Consider the following 16510-nt stretch of genomic DNA (forward strand, 5'->3'; position numbering starts at 1 on the left):
TCCCATGGAGGTTACATCCTGGCATGTCAAATACAATTCTAAGTCTAGAAAATACGTAAGAAAATGATTTGTTCACCTACTTATGACTGAATAGGGATTGTCCGGTATAATTCATTACTGGTCACTGAGCCCACATGCAGTTCAGTGAAGCAAACTATGGTACAGGAGTTTTGTGCTGTAGAGGCAAAAGTCACATTAAAAATATTTGTGTTATCTTTGCAACATCTGAAGAGTAGAAATAAATTTGCTTTTTGTCTCGAATGCTTTTAGTGCAGAGTTTAAATTAAGGCATCTAGAAAAATAAGTTGAATCCTTGTTTTGGTTTTTGGCTTTTTATTTTTGTTTTTGTTTGTTTTTTTCCTCACAGTACATTAAGGGGAATATTTTCTAAGTAACTCTGGTATTATCCTTGAATCGTTCATTCCAGAATTGGCAAAATCACCAATATTCAATGGAAATTAAAAGCAAGGAGAGGAGTCTTTTGGTTTTACTCTGAGTAATTTTTAATATAAGTTGCTAACTTGAGAAGCAAGTACTGCATGATGAAAGAGGAGCGTATCTATCCCTATATTGTTCCAATGTATCATATTGAGATTTTGAGTGTTTAGTCGGTTGGTTTAATCCACACTTGTAAGAAATAAATCTGGCATCGTTGATAACATATATACATTGAAGATTGTTTCTCATCTCAAAAATTTTAAACTGTTGTAGAATATTTTCAATAGTGTTCCTGTACTTTCAGAATTTTATGAGTTGTGTCTACAAGAATCAGGTTTACAGTTATTCCCCAAAAGCATAGTACCTCTAGGGCTATGTGTCTGATTCAGATGAAGGAATTGTAGGATCAAACAGCAATAAGAATCAGGGCCTTTGTTACATGTTGCTTTCTGTTTCCTAAACAAGGAATTCATTCTCACTTTATTTGGAGATTTTGTTGTTGTTAAAAAAATTGTTCAAAATCTCTAAGAATATGTTTTTCTCATATTTAATATTGTGAACAACAGTGCACAGTGATAGGCACAAGGAACAACACCGGTGTTCATTACAAAAAAAGGCACTGAAGATACCTCAGCGTGGTACAAAATCACATACTTAAATTACTGTTGGCTTCACTACTTTAAAATATGATGGAATAAGTATAAATAAAAGTCACGGAGATTATGACAACATATCATGTGATGTATGGTACATCAGCCAAAATTTATATGCTGCTTTATGCTGGAACAGTTTTGCTGGCTCAGAGGAAACAACCATCCTCGTTCTTAGAACAATGGAGGCAAATGATGTTTAGGGTCTGATTTCAAAAGAAGTAGGCTGTGTGTTAGAGTCAGTGACTTAAGTCATTTAATCAGGGACTTCGAGTATTCACAATATTTTGGGGATAAAAATGAAATTTCCAGCATATACTACGTGTTATCCGAAATAAAACTGACAGTGGGGGGTCCAATGTTTTTTGGCTGATTGAGATCTTGAAAGAAAATTCACTAGTAGACTCAGCTATGCGTACATATGCATCTATAATGGAACAGACAGTTAAAATGATGTCATATAAAACAACAGCTGTGTAGCTTGCTTACGATAGAGGTAATACTGAGAAAACAAGCTTGTTTGTTAAACATGTTCTTGTTTTGCACACTTTTGTTCTCTTAAACCTCCATAACATGGCATGACTACATGTCAGTATAAAGATAAGATGATAACAAAAGATTTAATCGAATTTTTTAAAGTAGTGGTGGGGATTCGCTGCACTATCCCCAAGAAAAGAGCTAAGTTAAAGTCCTGCTAGACTCCTACATCTCATTTACATTGGTACACTGAGAAATACCACGAGTTACTTACTGAGAGAAATATATAAATAAGGTAATTTAAACTTTAATTTTGAGGTAGAACATTGTAAAGTATCCCAGTTCAGCTATTAGCTGTAGTTTTGAACATAGCTTTTTTTTATTTCCTGTAAGGATTCTGCTTCGAAGTCCATAAGACTTCACATACTGTATTTCCAGGTACATATTATCATTACTAAGAGTAGGGCATCTGATGTTAGTGTTAATTTTTTCTAGCTGATGCATATTGAGGAAAGCACAGAACTGCAGCTAAATCCAGAATGGTTAAAGCGTCATCTACAATAACAGCATGTGATAGGGTGACCTAATTACATTTAATTTAGCATCCAAGTTCAAGATTTATGGAAGGGTGCTGAAATTGAACAAATTTATAACTAAAGTAAGCTCTCTTACGAAAAGCAGAAGAATCGGGAAGAGAAAAAGATCACAGCATTTTCTGCCCACGTGAGATATTTATCTAATTCATGTAATAGAGTACCTAGTACTTTAGTGGCTAGAGGTTCATCTTCAGGATAAACCCAAACAAACAAAAACCCCACAAAAACCCCACAAGAACCCCAAAACAAAATCAACCCAAACCTTCAACAATTCTTATCCCTAAACTCAAGAAATTCTGTATTGCTACAGGCTGGAGTGGCTGACCTTATGTTCTTCTTTTCTTAATAAAGCATAATATTTCTTTTCTGCTCTGCCCATTCTGCTGCTCCCCGCACCCCACAAAAAAAAAGAAAAGGAAAATGAGGAAGAGAGAAATCCCTCTCGAACAAAAAGAGAACCTGAGAAAAGTGATGATACAGACTTTGAGAAACTAAATTTAGAAAAAAAAAACCCTCTAAAGTTACATCAAGGCACTAGCAGCTTTCTGGTCCTGGGTACAGGTGACTTGTAAAGAAATTTTTATTTTAAAATACGTATCTTCAGCAGAGAACCTTCAGGCTGATTTTTCAGTATGCCATCCAAGAAAAGGCCAGTTGCGTGTCAGCAAAGTTCTAGTCTTGCAATATAGTGTAAGATCAAGGACTGGTTTCTTGACATGGAAGTGCAACCACCCCATGCAGTAGAAACGAATTATCATTGACCCATCAGAGCTCTAAACACCATTCAGACTGAATGAATTTTGGGCACAAACTGAGGCACAGGAAGTTCCGTCTGAACATGAGGAGGAACTTCTTCCCTCTGAGGGTGACGGAGCACTGGAACAGGCTGCCCAGGGAGGTTGTGGATTCTCCTTCTCTGGAGATATTCAAGACCCGCCTGGACAAGATCCTGTGCAGCCTACTGTAGGTGACCCTGCTTCAGCAGGGGGGTTGGACTAGATGACTCACAGAGGTCCCTTCCAACCCCTACTATTCTGTGATTCTGTGATTCTGTGATTCTGTGAAATGACTGATGTTGTCTGTGTCAGATAATTCATGACAAACTCATTTTTACTTCAGTATGATTTTTGCTCTTCATTTCTCCTTTCAGATAAATGGATAGTTGTTACTTGTAATACTTTCACATGTTATATAGCATTTCTCTCTGAGTTTTAGTGTAGATCTAAAACTTCAAATATCTTATGAAAGTATAGATGATAAATAGAGAAGTAGGAAACACTGTAGCAAGATTCCTTGTATTTGCAGAACTGGTAAGATTAGAATTACTGTATGAAAATGTTCATGGCTGAAGCATTCAGCGATTTCTTTTGGGAATGTTAAACCATAACAGAGTCAAAGAAAACATGAAGGTAAAACAGAATGGAGAATTACGGTATGTCATTTATTTCTTGGTAACTGTCTATACGCATACTCTTATGCCAAGGTTTATATGAAGCAATGAAAGATATTTCTCCTCAGTGAAAGGAGTTTAAACTGTTTTGCATGATAAAAGCTTCTGGGTGAGTTAATCCTGACATCCTGTAATTCCTGACATTCACTCCTCGAATATACCAGTGTGGATCAACCACACAAACTGACAGCAGTTCTTGCAGTGGGGCTTCTCCAAAGTTGTGGCGGGAAGACTTAGTTGTGAAAACAGGTGAGGATTATGGATTTCATATATATATATATACACACATACATATATATATATATTTAGGAACAAAATAAATGACTAGAAATTTAAAGGCCTAAGAGAATTATATAGCTGTCAGACTAAGGATTTAGTATCAGGGTTTTTTCTGTAGTTATGTTTTAGATTAACTATATGATATGGTTAGATAGGATTTGTACATACTGTTTTCTCTCTGCCTAGTACAATTTGATCTAATTCTTTAAGTTATTGAGAAGTTTGATATGTCCTAGGCATGTTGCATTTGCTGCACTTGGGTGAGACATGGAAAAGATGAGCTAGAGCGGGGAAGAGGTTGCACCTTGTGTTGGAGACAGCGGGGGGGGGGAAGAGTAATTATCTAGTTGCTCCACAGAAAAGTGATGTCAGTTTACTGTGCTATGTTAGAATGAGGTGCAGCTTTTGTTTGAACAATTTTCTTTAACAGTACGAAAATAACTTGTGACAAGATCTACTACTTCTATCCTTGCATCACTTCACTGACGCTGCCTTCCTGGTCTCATGTATCTGGAAGTTAGTCAGGTCGGATAACTGGTAAACAGTTGTCCAAGGTCTCAGCGGTGTTGTGACAGTCAAGAAATGCATGGATGCGCAATGCGAAAAGAACACGACTGTCCCGAGAGTGTTCTCTCTGACTTTCAAAGTAAAGTCTGCATGACACATCTTCTTGGAGAGGCTTCCAGCCGTGCAGTCCAGGAACGATTTTCCTTTTTTTAATGGAGAATGTAGATCTTTCACGCTTTGCTCCAGATTTGCTAGTGATCAGCAGCTTCATAACAACTATAATTCTGGCCACTGGTACTTGTTTTATTGGTATAAGATAATAAAGAGTGCATACTGATCACGTTGTTGCAGTTTTGCTAGTTAAATTTTATACTCCAATGCAAGATGCTGTTTGAAAATCATCAAGGAAGTGCTTGTGCATTGTTCAAGTGCCTTGAACATCATCCAAGCTTACCTGAAGCTGCTTCAAATTTTCTGTATCTCATATTAAGGCAAGGATCTTGAAAGTAGGTTTCCCTGTAAAATGTTTACTTGTGATTTCGTTTAAGAAGATAATTTCAAGTGCTGGTTTCCATACAGTATCGAGAAGGTATAGTCTGTTGTAAGTTAAATAACAAAAATATGAAAGATACATTTATATTATTTAGTCTAACTCTAGAAAATGTACCAGATGCAGGAATTGTCAAATGATGTGTAAAAAACCAGAACAAAACAAACCCACCAAAAAACCCCCCAAAAAACACACCACAAAAAACAAAATAGTAATGTCCATTCACTTTCACATAAGTCTTATGCTTTCCTGTGCTTGTATACAAGCCGAAGAGTTTTTTCTTATTCCAAAACATTGATTTCAGAATTGTCCCTGCATACGTATCAGTACAGCTGTGTTGCATAGAACTAAGAACTATTGAGCGAGGAAGCAAGGAAGAGCCAAAGCACTGCAATGAATTTTCAGTAGTTTTCAAAACTCACTGAAGTATATGTACCACTATGAAAAACAGATTTATAGAACAATTACAAGTAAGATAATGTATTGCTTTATTTCTTTCTGGCATACATAATTTCCATAGGGAGAAAAATATTCATACTGTCATTGTTAAATGCTCTGGGCCACAAAGAGCTGCTATTACTGATTATTGCACGGTATGAAGAACAAACTTCTTGTTTCTCTATGTTCAAGGAAAAATTCTATTAGAATAGTTTTTGACAGTTAGTTGTGTTCACCTTTGATATCTTGTCCAAAGTTGAATTTGTGAGGGTTTTGGTGTGGGTGTTCTTTTGCTGTTTAACATCCGATAACTTGAGGAAAGAAAAAAAACCTTCAGAGTCTGATCTCCTAAATCAGTTACTTAGAGTTCTAGGGGAAAAAAGAGGAAGATGCATGAAAAATTAAGATGTTATCATAGCTTTGTTACTGCTGTAAGTATGTTAATTCTCGGTGTTATGACTCTGCCAGAGAAGCACAGTTCTCACTATCACCTGCTTTGAAGGACTTGGTTCACTTAGTTTATACTCCATGGAACAGTGGTGACAATGGCTGTTCAGAGAAAGATTTGTCCATGCCTCGTTCCAGAGCCAAACATAATCAGTGTTTTGCAAAACAACAGCACTTTTGGTTCAGTTCTAAATATTCTGAAGTTCAAGTAAACATAAAGATCTTGAGACCTTTTCTCCAAACTGTATTTTGTGCTTCAATGGTGTTTTGTTACATGCTGCACAGCAAAGCCTGTTTGCAATCTCACCGCATTAAAGCAGATGACGTTATCAATATTGGGGAAAATAGTATTTTGTTGTTATGATCCTGGCATCTGCTGATCTTCTGACCTGCCTTTCTTGGTGGCATCTTTCTCGTAATTTGTACTCTGAAGTGGCTTCAGATCACAAGTGATAAACCCTTTGCTTCTATGGAACACAGAGAACACAGTTGGGTTCTACATGGCTGTAATGCTAAAAATTGCAAATTTACTACAACGGGTGTGTATATATCTGTGTAGAACACAGGCAGTAGAGGATAAGCTTAAATATAGGTAGATGTAGAGATATATGAACAAATATGTATGTATATATTTAGTTTTAACCCAGGGATTGCATGCCAATATGAGGAAGCTGCAGGCAGTTCTTTCAATTCAAGTTACATGGCTAGACCCAAAATAAACAGGAATTGGGAAAAATCTTCATTTGCTAAGTTATGCTAATTTTTTTCCAGTAAAGCAATTAAGAGCAAGAGCTCTTGCTTTTTGTTACATTATGATGTGCATGTTATTCTGTGCTGTTGCTATTTGTCTTTAAAATATTTTGACAATACATGCATAAATTGCTTTCCTAATCTTCTTGATTTCAAACATCTAAACATACGAATGATTCCCTGCATATATTACAGAAAAGCATGGAACAGGAAAAAAAAATCTTACATATTTCTTATTTGAGTACATGGCTGAAGTATTGTTTTTTACCAGTCTTTAAATGTTCATCAGAGACAAATGATTTATTAATGTTTAATAGACCATCCCAGACTCTTGCAGGTCTCATTCACTGAAATTTGAGTGACTTGTGTTTGCCATAATAATACTTTACATTTATACAACAGTTGTCATTCAAAAGTATTTCAAAGTGCTTTGCATAGTGTGTGTATAAAAGGGATAAATTAATAAAACAGTAAACTAGAGCTACCACTGGAGTGAGGCTTTACAGAAACTTTGTGGCAATAATCTTATATGAGTTGATTTTTTTTACATCAAATTTCATTGATTTCAAGGAAGCAGAGCATACAATTGAATTAAACTGTGTTTTATAGAGGAGAAGAGAGTCTTGCAACTAGTGCACTTGACTCCAACAAAGAAGTGGTCTCTGTTGCTTGCTTCTGCTGCAGATGTCCTGTCATCTTCAGGCAATTTGCTTAGTCTGATTTGGGTCTTAATAAAGTCAGGATAACTAATAATTATACCAGCTCAGCTTTGGTGACTGTTCATGTACACAGTTAATTACTTGAAATGCAAGCAGATTACAGCTAACTTTAGCCGCCTTTTAGCAATGAAAAGCCTTCTTCCACTGATTGTAAGCTAATTTGTATGATGCTAGATTTGCTATGTGCTAATAATGTAGTTACTGAAGATCATCTGCCATGAGTCTGAATCATTAGTTGTGTGTCTCAGAAATAACATTTGCTTTATTTCAGGTTTTGACAATTTTGATTATATTGCACAAACCTCAGACTAATGATGTTTCCCTGCCTATGCAGCAGTAAACACAATGTCTTCAGATCCTCGTTGAAATTTCTAAGTGCTGTTTAACAGAACAAAGCTCTTCCTTGCATGTCGTAAGATACTTGCTATAAGTGTGTGCGTAAATTTAGAAACTACTCAGAACTCTAAAACCAGGAAAGGACCTAAATTTTAGTTTTTTAAAAAAACCCAACAAAACCCAAAAAACTCCCACTTGGCTGTATTATTCTGTGTCATGAATGTAGAGCACCACAAGGGGTGTCAGTCCTTTTTTAATTTTCTTTTTGTCTTGAATGGAGACGGTAGTATTGGATTTTTTCCAAGCTAAGCAGTGTAAAGTAGCAAGTTAGTCAGTGTGGGTAAAGTCACCCACCAACATGGGATTCTTTTCTTCCAAGGTTGGCAGGAGTTAAGAAAATTTCTCAAAACTAGAACAGGTGGACAACAATTTTATGTATCTTTTGACACTCATGTTTCTCCTGGCCTCACCTTAGCATGCTGCTGCAGTGCTTACAACCACCTTGCTGTTCTTTACAATGAATCTGTTACTTTTTCTTGATCTGCATTTGGCTATTGGGTAGTTATTTCTAATTCCCACAGGAGATAGTATAAACTTCACAACTAATTGCAGGTGCCATGATGCAATGAATTTACAGGAACTACTAAGGTGTAATAGGCAGAACAAAGTATGTTAGCATTTGGTACACAGTAACTTCAGCGCAGGTACTCACATGAGTAAATGTTTGCAGAATTGAAACTTAACTTCTGTCTCACTTTGTGCAATGAACAGTTATCCAAGAATCCTGGTGACATGCTCTGCCCTTCATAAAGCAAGCTGTGCGAAAGAAGAGTAAGTCTGTCCAATATAGTTAAGGTTCCTATCAGTACAATATAACAGTACTCAACAGCCACAGTTACCGGAAAAAATAAACTTAAGCTTTTTGAACATCAGTGGCGCTTCGTACTCAGTCTGATCAGACCTTTAGCTTGATTTTGTAAGCCTCGAGATTACTTCAAATTACTGTGTTCTTGCTGAACATTGTTCCCTGCCTCTCCTCTACAAGGCACAAGATAACTTCAAAACATAACCATCTAACTGGTAGTGGAAGAACTACGCTCCTTTAATTATCTTCATTAAAAAACCCCACGCACACCAGAAAAACCCAACCAATAAAGATTTGTAGTTGTTCTGTATTAATAAAATAGACTACACCCAGAATAAATTCATTCAAGCCGGACGTTTTTTGGTAATGAGATTAGTAACCAGCTATATCTATTTAGTGGAGCTTGCTGTGTGATATCATAGGAGGAAAGAGCCCCCTAATGGCTTCAAGTTATCTAGGAAAATAAAAATAAGTTTCACTTTCTGTGAAATTTATAAATTTATGTATTTCGCTTTTCAAGCTGGAAAGCAATGCAAAATTAAATTAAAAAATGCCAGATTAGTCTGCTTGAGAAAAAGGTGGTACAACTGAATCAAAGTGTTGCAAAAAGTCCAGATTAACAGCATTATACACCCGAAAGAAAATGCACAATTTATAATATATAACCTCTTAAAATCTTTTGTATTTGAGTTTTTTGAGCAATTTTTCCTGAATCTGGCAAATGAATATGCTTACACTGTAAGTCTTTAATGCAGAAATGAATAACATATTTCATGAGCATAACTAATTGTTTGGGCTTATGGTGGTCTTTTGTGTTTTTTAAACAATAATGTTCAAATTAAATATTCCCTTTGCAAAAATAAATACTTTTTAGCATTATTTGGAGTTTCATTGTTACGATGTAACCTGACTGCTAACAGATACTAATACGGAGGGAATCATATTGCTGTCTTTGAAATCACAGAATTAGCATGATTTTATTTCCAATCACAAAATTATAAAGTACATTTCAAGTGCACAGGTAAACAAGGCTTTTAAGAGAGAAAAGAGAGAGATTAATAAGCTGTAAGAAAACTTCTGAGCATAGGTAAAGGATTATATTTGCAAGTCAAAATGCACATGAAATATTTTGAGACAGGCCTTAAGTTTTGTAAGGAGGCAAAGTGAATTAGATATCCAATTATCTTAGCTCCTTATAAAATTCTGTCCACATTTTGTAAATCTAACTCTCAATACCCGGGTCTTTGTCCTACTGTTAAATTTTTCAGTCAGTTAATTAAAATGTAAAAGATTTCTCTTCATGTTTTATAGTCAGATTCTGACACTGGCTCCATAGTCAATGTATGCGGTCCTCACCTCTGGTAGTATTTCATGGAGTAAAACCATAAACCAGTAAAACTTTACCATTCAATGAAAGCTAAGGTGGCAAAATATGCCCCCAAGTGATTTTCTTGCTACCTGGAAAGAATTTCAGAAGGAAGCATTGAAATTGCTGACATTGATCAACTGTGTATATAAAAAACAGCATAGACATTATTCACAGAGAAAAGATAAATAAATAAAATGGCACAGATGCTATAGTTGAAGTAAGCCTCTGGTTTTGGCTCATCAGTATACTTCTTGCTTTGCCAGTGCTTATTCATATAATACGTTAGAGAAAACAAAGCTGTCTATTAAACCTTGCACATTTTGTTCATGTGGTCACTTAGGCACCCCTTCAAATTACTGTTAGTTTTTAAAAAAATCTATATATGCCTAAAATCCCCAACATTTATAATGTCTTTTACAAATAGTAAATAATCATTTTGGTAACTGTTGGAATTTCACTTCACATTTGGGATTTTGAGATGTCGTTAAGTATTTTGAACATGGTACTCTATAGAAATTTATAAAAAATATCTGGGTAGAGAAGGAGAAGAAAGTATTTTTCTGTATTTGTGATGTTTTTGTCATTGAATAAAATGGATTACTGTTACATGCGTAGTTCAGCACCAACAGCCTGCTATAGGCAGTTTCTTAACTGGACAAAACATTGAAAAGTTGTACTTGTCTGAGTGCAAATCTGCTTAAAGGCTTGGTTTAATAGACTGATGCCTTTTCTTCACTCGGAGGGAGTAATCACAATAGCTCATATATGAAAAAATCCTTTCAGTTTGGAACAAGGAGTAGAGAGCACAAACTGATGAGGAAGGTGGTGCAGATTACCATAGTTGGAAGGAATGTTTTACTAATGAAATGACAGCGCTATCTGCTTAGCGTTATGCTTCCATGGCCTGTAAACCCCAAGTCAATCAACTTCCTGACTTGCTACGTAACCAAAAGCTGAGTTGTTTCTGTTTTAGCCTATCACCTTTAAAATCATAGCAACCTATCACAAACTATCACCTATTATTGCAAAATCATTTCCAACACAGCCTAAGGAAATACATAGCAAGGTTATGTAGAGCTAGGCGGTTAGGAGACAGTGGTGTCAATGTCATACCAAAACAAGCAGTCCATGGGAAGGCTGCTTCAGACATGCAGCACAGCATAACAGAATATCTTAGGTTTCCTATTTCAGGGCATAAGCCTTGATCTTTGCTTTGCAGGCAGAATGTTAGCAATAACTACTGTATCTATAAAAAGATGGCAGTCTAATGCCATATTATTTAAGGCAGATCATGTTTGCGCAGCAGAGGTAAGCTTGCAGTAAAAAGATGTATATTGTTTGAAACTACTGACAAGCACTGAGAAATCCTCCAGGTAAATGTTCTCTCTACCTGGCTTCACAACATGGTCAATAAGAAATTAATAATATGAACGAGGTTGTGTGCTGTTATTAGTCCAGACTGCTTAGCATGTGTGGGACAAGTCACATTAAAACATCACACAAGTAGTTAGAAATCATCTTTTCTGGTTACTTCATTCCCATTTACTTGAAGGGTTAAGCACAATAAATAAAATGCACAAACCACATCCTGTTCTGAATTGCCTTCAGGTGCACATAATATTTGATATATATCATCTGTGAGTGAGAGAAATTTAAGTACAATAAATGCATTCTGTAAACAGATGCTGAAGCTTGTATTTAATATGCAAGATACAAAAAGAATACATCCTTTTTTAGCTGCTCAGAAAAGCAAAGGATAATTTCCTTACCTGGGAGATCAAACTCTGTATATCATCAGTACTATGTGAGCTAAGGGGACAGGATGATTTTTTGTCTTCCGTAATGATCCTTTCTTCAGAGATGCAGAAGAGGAGTAATTATAAGTAAAAAGAACTGTTCCAATGTCCAGTCTGTTATCAGTTGCGCTGGCTTAGAGCTGGCATCCTCTCGCAAACCAAAAAAGGTAGCTCAGCAAGTTGTCTGCTGAAGGAGCTCGGTATCAGTGTTATCAGGCACCAGCAGTCACATACTGATGCTATAGTGGGTACAGTCTTCCTCTATTGCGCGCTTTCTCTCGTTTGCTCTCCCTCTCTCTCACCCTGACGTTCACTCAGCTCCGAGTCTGAGCTCCTTCTGCTGCTGTATAATCAATCCAGCCTGTCTGAATCTAATAGGCCTCTATTTAACCAGCCAATCAATAGCACAGATTCCGCTGCTGCTCCCCAGGGTCTTTTCCAAGACTGGTACAAATAATAAGAGTTTGGCCAGCAGTTTAGCCAAGTATTTTCATTATTTTATCTCCCTTAAAGAAAAATTGTTTAGGAGAACCCAGGCTCAAAGCTATCTTTCTCTCTGTGCACTAGCATTCTAAATACTTTTAAATTTTTACGTATTCTGTGTGTTTCAGAATACATATTAAAAAGAAAACATTAAAATGAAAGAGAAGAAAGTACACACACATGATCCTCCCACCCCCAAGTCTGGAAATAAACCTGCATGGCAAGCCTCAACATTTGTGTTCTGAAAAATCCAGTGACAAGTTTTGTAACTTAAAGCTGTTTATGGCAAATGTGGAAATGAGGCATAAACCAAGAGGGAGGAGAACTGTGCTTCACAGACTGTGCTTCTAACCCCTGTCATCTTGAGCTACCTTCTTTCCTACACTGTTTATGTTTCAGCTTGTGTGATTTTCAATTCCTCCTGTATCAGAATCTGTATTGTCTCTATATAGACAAATTCTTAAAAAAAAAAAAAAAACAATATCTTTTCAACAATAGGTTCACAAGGGACAGCTTTTTCTGCTAGAACACTTATCAGAACTGAAACATGGAGTTAGCAACAAATAGCTATTGTACTTTAAAAGCATACCACATCTCATACTGCACTGTGTTCCCCACATATGCAAGCAATAGACTGTCCTTTATTAGCTAAAAAAAAAAAATTCAGGATTGATATTGTGCAAAGTGAGTATTTTTATCGCAACAGACTGACATTCTTTTTCCATTTTCTTTGTTTTTGTTTTTGATTGGTTGTTTTTTTGTTGTTTGCTTTTTATTTAGGGGCACTAGGTTGTAAGAAAGTTGATTTGTTCAGGTGGAAACCTGGTAATTCTGGTCGCGGTTTAAAATTATGAATGAACTTCCATGCTGAAGCAAACTGTGGGAAAGTACCTACCGTACTCCTGAGTCCAGAGGGCAGGTTTCATTGTGTCACAGGTGCTTCCACATCACAGCATGTTGATGCTATTATATTGCTGTTCTATCATTTGAAACAGCAAATGTAACTAAAGAACACTGTGAGTACAATGTATTCGGTGGTTTTCTAGAGAACACACTGTCCCATTTTTGGTGGTGCTCTCATCTATGACTCTTACAGAAATGTGTCTAATTGCTGCCAAAGAATCAGAAAGAAAATGAAAGCTTCGATTTTCTGCCTTTTCAGTGTTTGGACTGTCCATCAGTCTAAGGACCTCTCAACACATTCATTCCATTAAGACATTTTGCCAGGAATCCTGTCCTGAGAACCGGAACTTACAGTCCATCTGTTTATTCTGTGGTTAAAATTGCATCATTAGCATGGCAGAATAGGTCAAAAATCTTACTGAAGTGAGAGAACTGTAATCTAATGTCAGAATCTGACATAAGCATGTAAGCAAGTAGATGTATTGATAATTAAACTAAAGTTTCTTGTGACAACCTGGCTAACAGGGGTTTCTACTTGAATCACAGGATTTATTGTGCAAGCTCTTAGGAGTGATTAAAAAGGGTTGTTCCATCCCAGTCCCTTTATCACAAAATCCCCCAATAAACATGTTTACAGAGTCCTGTCAGATGGTTTATGATCTGCGTAACCTACCCAGCAATCCAGACTTCTTGGATAAACACAGGCTAGTGCTACCAAGTCATCAATTTTATATTATTAGTCTCCTGAAAATTCTAGTCAAAGACTTAAAGAGAAAGTCAGCATGTAGAAAAAGACCCACTATTAAACTGCAACTTACAACACAAAAAAGAAATATAATCATAGAATCATAGGTTGGAAAAGACCTCTAAGATCATCAAGTCCAACCATCCGCCCAACACCACCATGCCTACTGAACCATACCCCGAAGTGCCACATCTACAAGTTTCTTAAACATCTCCAGGGATGGTGTCTCAACCACCTCCCTGGGCAGTCTATTCCAATATCTGACCACTCTTTCAGTGAAAAATTGTTTCTTAATATCTAATCTAAACCTCCCCTGAGGCAGCTTGAGTTCATTGCCTCTCGTCCTATCGCTAGTTACCTGGGAGAAGAGACCATCACCCTCCTTGCTACAACCTCCTTTCAGGTAGTTGTAGAGCGCAATAAGGTCTTTCCTCAGCCTCCTCTTCTCCAGACTAAACAGCCCCAGTTCCCTCAGCTGCTCCTCATCAGACTTGTTCTCTAGACCCCTGACCAGCCTCGTCGCCCTTCTCTGGACATGCTCCAGCAACTCAATGTCTTTCTTGGCCACCTGGGCACACTGCTGGCTTGTATTCAGCCCGCTGCCAACCAACACCAACATTGCATGCAACGCTACAAGCTTGGGGAGGAGTGGCTGGAAAGCTGCCCAGAGGAAAAGAACTGTGGGGTGCTGGTCGACAGCCAGTTGAAGATGAGCCAGCAGTGTGCCCAGGTGGCCAAGAAGGCCAACGGCATCCTGGCTTGTATCAGGAATAGTGTGGTCAGCAGGAGTAGGGAGGTGATTGTGCCCCTGTACTCGGCACTGGTGAGGCTGCACCTCGAGTACTGTGTTCAGTTTTGGGCCCCTCACTACAAGAAAGACATTGAGTCTAAGGTCATATGGTGTTCATAAACAATAAGGGATACCTCTAAGCCTATTCAGAGATACAAGGTTAGCAGGAAAACATTTCTGTCTAGTCTGAGTTTTTACACAAGAGTATGTGTATGGTCGTATAATGGCAGAAAACAACAACATGTTTATGCATTTGAATCTCTTTCAATGCACATACAAAAAAATTGTAGGAAACAACCAATGAAGTCGCAGTATCCACAGCAAGTTCATCTCATCCATTCTTAATGTGAAATATCACAGTATCAGCTAAGAATCTCTGATTTCTCGTTTGCATATGGAATACCTCATTAATTGCAGCCTACAAAGTGCATGTAATAGATGTCTCAAGTACTTTGACCGGTCTGTATCAACCGAGTGATGTTCATGGATAGACAAATTAAAATGCGTAAATAAAAATGAACATGGTTATAATTATGGTGGTACAATTGTATGAGGGAAGATTTGGTGGTGAGAGTGTGTAAAGCCTGAACAGTCCTATATGTTGGAAGAAAGGGCTGGGATGTTATTTCTGTCATAACCACCCACCAGCACAGCACAAGTTGGTACGGGGCCCAATACGGCAGACATGGCTTCTCCGGGATCACTAACAATGTTCAATACAGTGTCTTCCAGAAGGCCCCCAGTACAGACGGGAGCAACATGGTTGCAGAATTCAGAGTGGAAGGAGCTCACTTTCCAAATGCGCTTCTGAAATTTTAATGCCCGACAAAGTCTCAGTTTATTTCTGCGTCTAATCTAATCTAGCCCATGCAAACCAAACAGTAGTTATATGTGAGGTACTATTACAAAATTATACATTGCACAGTTTGGTGTTTTGGTACTTTTTTTTTACTTTTCAGCTGAAGACAGAACTATTACGGTGGTGTTTTTAAAAAGAGGATGACTATGTAAATCTCTCAAACTGGCCTTTTATGCAAATATTGAATTAATGATTGAAAAAAATATTTACAGAAATTCTGACTCTACTTTAGAAACACAAATGTTGACATGCAGTTGTCTACAGGGTAGCTTTAGGTTCTACATATGCTGTATGGAACTTCTGTGTATTGGAACATGTTCATACTGAATATATGTGAAAACATCTCTTTGGCCTTCATGTCTGCAGTGGAGTATGATTAACTGTCTTAAGAATGTATAGATACAACATGTCACAGCATGATGATAGTAACCGTAAATGGTTACTATCTAGACAAGCAGATGTTTAATATCAAGACTAGTGTTTAAGCTTGAAACATTGAAAAGTTGAGCTAAACAATGTTAAAGTAGATTAGAACAAAAGGCATGCTGTATATACTCTGCTAAGAAGGCCTGGACATCCACCTACTTTTCATTTTATTTTGCTTAATTTGGGGAAAATATTATTATATAGTATTAAGTGCAATTCTCTATAAGAAATTGCTTTTTATTATTTCAGATTCAATTAACAAAGAGGATATATATGTGCTTCCTACCTCATGATTCCAACAATAACCAAGCTAGTTCTTCTGTAACTGAGTAATCAAAGGAAAACCAGAACATGCAGCTCTGTAAGACTACATCTCGTGAACATGTAGTGATGGAATAGCGAATGTTGCCTGTTCATAGAGGTGCCTTTGATAGATTCCCTCATGACTAAAATAAAAATAGAAGTTAAGGTTGTACATTGTACACCTTTCCCTGGGAAGAATGAATTAATTTGGCTTTCTACTTTGAACCTAAATACTGGTTCTATTAATTGTGAAATCTCTGAATGATATTTTACTGATACAGGTATCATTCAGGTTTGAAGTACCGCCAAATCTTAACAGATTCTTAAAATGCTC

At 37.0% G+C, this 16510-nt stretch overlaps 1 protein-coding gene across 3 annotated transcripts in view; it reads right to left on the bottom strand.

The window, feature by feature from the left end:
• Nucleotides 1-11935, bottom strand: part of CDH18 (cadherin 18) — a 596824-nt gene extending 584889 nt beyond the window's left edge. For all 3 annotated transcript variants that reach the window (XM_075417131.1, XM_009938547.2, XM_075417126.1), the window contains exon 1: nucleotides 11641-11935. The gene's annotated coding sequence lies outside the window, so the exon portion shown is untranslated. The remainder of the gene's footprint in view (nucleotides 1-11640) is intronic.
• Nucleotides 11936-16510: the final 4575 nt, after the last annotated feature.

Source organism: Opisthocomus hoazin, chromosome 3 (assembly GCF_030867145.1).
Source record: "Opisthocomus hoazin isolate bOpiHoa1 chromosome 3, bOpiHoa1.hap1, whole genome shotgun sequence".
NCBI classification, from domain to species: Eukaryota; Metazoa; Chordata; class Aves; order Opisthocomiformes; family Opisthocomidae; genus Opisthocomus; species Opisthocomus hoazin.